General features: G+C 33.6%; 1 pseudogene; it reads left to right on the forward strand.

Annotated features, from left to right (window-relative positions):
- The first annotated feature begins 238 nt into the window (after positions 1–238).
- LOC105306221 lies at positions 239–1386 on the forward strand (annotated as a pseudogene).
- The last annotated feature ends 3882 nt before the right edge of the window (positions 1387–5268 follow it).

A 5268-nucleotide genomic window follows, 5' to 3' on the forward strand; every position in this document is an offset into this window, starting at 1 on the left:
AACAAACAAACAAACAAACAAACAAGGTATTAACAGGCTAGTTAATAATTATTTTATAACAACAACAAAAAAAGTAGTATGAATATATTTAGGTTTCCATGATTCTTCTAAAATTATATACTAGTAATTATACACTGATAAACTGCAAAAATAGCTCTCCTACCATTCTCTGATACCATTCTCAGGAAATCTTTTCTCTGTTTACATTATCATGTCAACTTATTTTATCTGAAAGAATATGGAACAACTCAAAGTAAGAGGAACTAGTAGCTTTTAATCTAATTAACAAATCTGGATTCTAAAAATGTATTTTATATAATTATCAATCTATCTCTACTATTTTATAAAATATTATACATTTAAAATATGTTATTTACAAATTCTACATTTAAATTAAAAAAAAAAAAAGTTTAAACTCACTGCTCCAGAGAAATTGGTATAATTTTATGGATGTAAAACTTAATGCATGAAATATTTCTTGATATGTTAAGTGTGTAAATGCACCCTGTTGTGATTCTTATAAACAGGTTTTTGAGCCTTATTTTTGCCAAGCTTTTCCCAATACCAATTGCTGCTTTATCACCTCCATTAATCAGCCTCAATTCCTGGCTATCTTAGGGAGGATGAAATTCTATGAGAAGATGGCCCAGTTTTATGCTAAAATGCTTGCAGAGAGTCAGCCTCAAAAGACACCGCACAAAAAGAGAAAGGTTCGTGGGAGGAGAAGCAGAAGCCTCAGGCTGAGTAAAAAGAGAAAGAGGTGGCTGCCTCAACTCATGAGAAGGATATAGGTGAATGTGAGCTGGCACTAGCTACTGAGTAAAAGGCCAAGGACCCCCTTTGCTCACCTTTCCAAAAGGACCTTTGTGTTAGCTAACTTTAAGAACAAATGCTCCCAGCAAGTACACTCTCTCTGTGGTGCTGCCCCATTTTGGGGATCACTTTGATAAAAATGGTTGGTCCCTGTGGTTCTGTGAGAGCTACTTCCCTGAAGTGCTCACTCATGCTTTCATGAGTTACAACCTCATCAGCGGAATGTTCTAGCAATTGGACAAGCCGAGAAAAATGTTCTTGCCAGTGTCATCCTCTTTGGAACCAATAACAGCAGCTCTATTTCATGAGTCCTGGTCTTCTAAGGCCAGGAGCTTACCATTCTGCTGAGTGCGGATGGACAGTTGAACTAGGAGTCATATACATGGCATATACATGGCGGAAGCTGAATCTTGGCAGTAAAGAGACCCAGACGCTGGTTCAGAATACTTTTCCTGGGAGGGGGTCTTCTAGCAAGAGGACAAAGCTTACAATCAGGGCAAAATATTCAAATACACATCTTCTGCCATCTCCAAGCTGCCTGCACTAGCTCTTCACAAAGACAGGAGTCATTAAAGAAACTGAAGATTGGGGGAAAAAAAAATCAATGGGCCTTAGTGATAGGCTCTTGATTTAAAAACTAATGATAAAATGTTAATGATATAAATATTATTGTTAGATTATCATATTTAAATCATTATTACTTTTTACTTTAGATATGGGATTTTTATTAAGAATGACCGCTGAAACTTTATAAATGATGTCTAAAGCATGAAGAGCATTTTACACAAGAGGAGGTGATTGAAGGCTGAGAGACCATTTATCAGATTGCTCAATTAGGGGTATGAGGTTGTGAAGGAAAGCATTCCAACTTCAAGGACTGCAAAAAACTATGATTTTCTCCACTTCTGAAAAACTGGAATTCACCCCCTCAGTTATTGAGGAACGGAAGTTACCTTTACAAAGGGCTATAGAATTCATCATAAATTTATTGTAGCCTCATAAATATATAAAGGGTATTGTTACATACAGACATTTAATTTGCTTATTCATTTATAAAATACTTATTGACAAACTATTTCCTCTGCCTTGGCACATAAATTCTAGTGAGGGTGGTAAGGAAAAAAATTAAGAAGTAAAAGATATATTGTTTGTCAGATACTGATAACTATAATCAAGAAAATTAAGATGGAAATACCACCAGCAGCATGGGAGTCTCTTCCTCAGCAACTCTTGTCTCCTTGCCCATGACACCGTACAGGTCTAGGAAGAGGGCAGTTACTTCTTCATTCTTGGAAGGAAAAAGGATCTAGGACTTCGATCAGATTCGATCCCTCTTGTTCTTATATCCTATATCGTCAGCCTAGTTCAGTCACTTTCAAAGTTTGTTTCATGTGTATGGACTAGTAAGTTTATTAAAAATACAATGGCTTTGACCTCAACAACTTCTATACTAATGTGATAGAGATATGGTTCAGTTCAGTTATACGTACGCATATGTAACAACACCCCAGGTCATTTTTATTCAAGAGGTCTGTAGAGTAGTTTCACAAATGCCAGTATTGTTATTCTCAATTCCAAAACAATAAATTAGAGTGAAGTCAAGTGATTTCCCTGAAGTGAGCAGGTATCAGAAACAGATGTCAGTGTCTGTCTCATATATAACCTTTGAATTTAGCTTGCAGGTGGAATAAAATGTCCTGAGAGCTGACCAGAGACTCCAGCATTACAAAGAGCCACCCAGGCATGGGAAGACATCCTTCTCAAAAATTTGCCATCCCAGGAACCTATTTTTAATATAACGCCCTGAAAGCCGCCTTAGTGGGCATAGCCACTTAGGAATCATAACTCTGGGGTTAACCAAGCTGCATAATAAAGAGGATTTCTTTGATTTATTTAATTTAGGCTTAGAAAATGATTTTCCACTTAGAGAGCCAGACACTCTCTTCAGGGAATAGTCTTGTTCTTATCTTTAAACACGAGTCCAAATTGAATTTTACAAGATTTTATTTTCTGTTTTGAAATTTAAAACTGAAGGCCAAAGCATAATTCTTTCAAATTCAACAACTCACAGTGCCAACTTAGTTTTGGTCTTTTACATGTTTCCTCTAAATATGTGAATTTGTATTCAAGTTATGAAGCAATCTGTTCACTCTGAAGTAGTAACAAATGAAATTGTCTCAGCCCCATTCTTCCTGTCTTTAAGGTGATTAAGCTACATGTGTAAAATAGTTATATTTTGGACATTAGGAATTCATTTCTCCTTATGGCAAGTATTTTAGTCTCAATAGGAGAAAGGAGTTGCAATTTTTATATTTTAATTATATTTTGATAATGAAAAGCCTTATGTGTATGGGATAACTTAGTAATTTACTATGAATGAAAGGGCAGCTGGCTAGCTTCAGCAATAATTTCTGTTCTGAGCTTATTTTTTATGCCCTCAAGCTTTTATTTCAAATATGTGTTTGGGGATGTACATAGTATTATTGGAGATCAAAGAATTTTACTATGTTAGAAATGTTTAGAGACTTCTTTTCCACCTAATTAAGGTCAGAAAGTTCACTGATTCTATATCTTCTTTGACTTTTCCGTATGCAGGAATATGGAAGCGCTGATAATAAGCTTATATTAATTAGAGTAATAGGCTAAGACTGTGTTGCTGTAACAGCTGAAGGGATATGGACTTTGCTTCTGGAAGTGCAATGCATATAAACACTAACACAAAGGGCCATATGTATTTAGCATATATCAGATTCACTTTATTTGTAATGCTTCCTAGTCTTCTGGTCAGTGTACCAAAGGAGATTTATCCAAAGCTAAGATGCATATATATCAAAAAATTTTATTTTTTTTATTTTTTTAAAAGGGGATATTTAAGATAAAGGCAATAATTTTGGGTAGTCTTTTCAATTAATTATTAAATGATTATAAGTTCACATGAATTTGAAAATAAATCTTTAGCTTGACTGATTTAATTAATTGATTTAATTCAGCTCATATCGATGTAAATAGCATAGAATTAGATAACTTAAAAAAATAGACTAAAGACATTTGACAAAGCTAAAGACATAAAATGGAGCCAGAAATGAGGTTATTATACAAAATCCTATGTATTTGCCAAGAGTGGGCCAGAATTTTGACATTAATCGATGAACATGAGAAGAGAAACTATTCACAAAATCTACAAAGTTCTTAAAATAAATACAGAGTAGTTATTTAAGAAACACAAAGATATTTCTGGGTTGTTTTTTTTTTTTTTCATTGTGTAATAACATCTTTATTAGAGTAAATATTTTCTCTTTTTATTCCTTTCACTTTTTACTCTTTTGGAGTCCCATAGACTGTGGTTTAAATATGTATTTTAATGCTGTCCTCTTATCAGCTATTCTGCTAGTTCCAAGTTAGAGGTTTATGATGCAGAAAGAGATATACATTGAGAAGGGAGGATAAAGACCAAAGTCTCAAACCTGTAAGGCCCTGAAGTATCTGTGGTTAAAACCCTAGCAATGTAGGTTGGGAATATTACACTGTGCTAATGCTTTGTGTGATTTTGTGATGTGACTGTGGTTGGGGGAGGAGCTGAGCCCAGACAGGGGTTTGTGTACAGGCTGCAGGTGGCTGGGCGGGACTGCAGATCCACAGCACAAGATATTTCTGTTCTTAAAATATCATAGCAAGTGATAAAGTTAATGTTCTAAACATTGTGAGTATTCTGCACATAAAATTCACAAATGTAGTTAAAACTAATATAAAAAATGCAGTACAAAAAAACAACAAAATGTTGATGGAGGGTAATGAATAGTAGTCAGAGGCCTAATTCCAGATTTAACAGTAATGTTTATTATAACTTTCTTCAAAGCCCTAACTTGATATATTACCTGTATTCTTTTTTTAGTCTAAGAATTTAAGCTCCCACATTTGCGATGACAACCAAAAGACCTAAGTATGATTCTATTATAACAGGCAAAATGAATCAATAGTATTTAAATCAGAGCCATAGTTGTTTAGGCAAAGTTTTGGAAGACTACCTGAGAAAAGGCATAAGAAAACTTTTTAGGAGATAGAAATATAGTGCTTGGGATAGTGGTTACCTGGCTGTATATGTTTGGCAAAACTCGTAAAACTACATATTCAAAATGTATGCATTTTAATATGTATAAATTAAAAATAAAATAATCTAAAAACACAATTCCATATGAATTGATTTAATTTGTACTTGAATCTACTGTGACACTTATTTTTCCATAGCAAATGTATTATTTGAAATTATTTTAGCTTCTTCTCTTCATGTTTACAAGACAGAGGATATATTTAACTTGTTTACTATCATATTTCTAGCGACTGACCCATAATTCATATTCAAAAATAATTTTTAAATGAAAATAATTCTAATTCTAATAATTCAGAATTTGATTTTCATTGATCAGCTTGAAACATCAAATTTTCTTTATTAGAAAT

This window comes from Pteropus vampyrus, unplaced genomic scaffold, assembly GCF_000151845.1.
Source record: "Pteropus vampyrus isolate Shadow unplaced genomic scaffold, Pvam_2.0 Scaffold13, whole genome shotgun sequence".
NCBI lineage: Eukaryota > Metazoa > Chordata > Mammalia > Chiroptera > Pteropodidae > Pteropus > Pteropus vampyrus.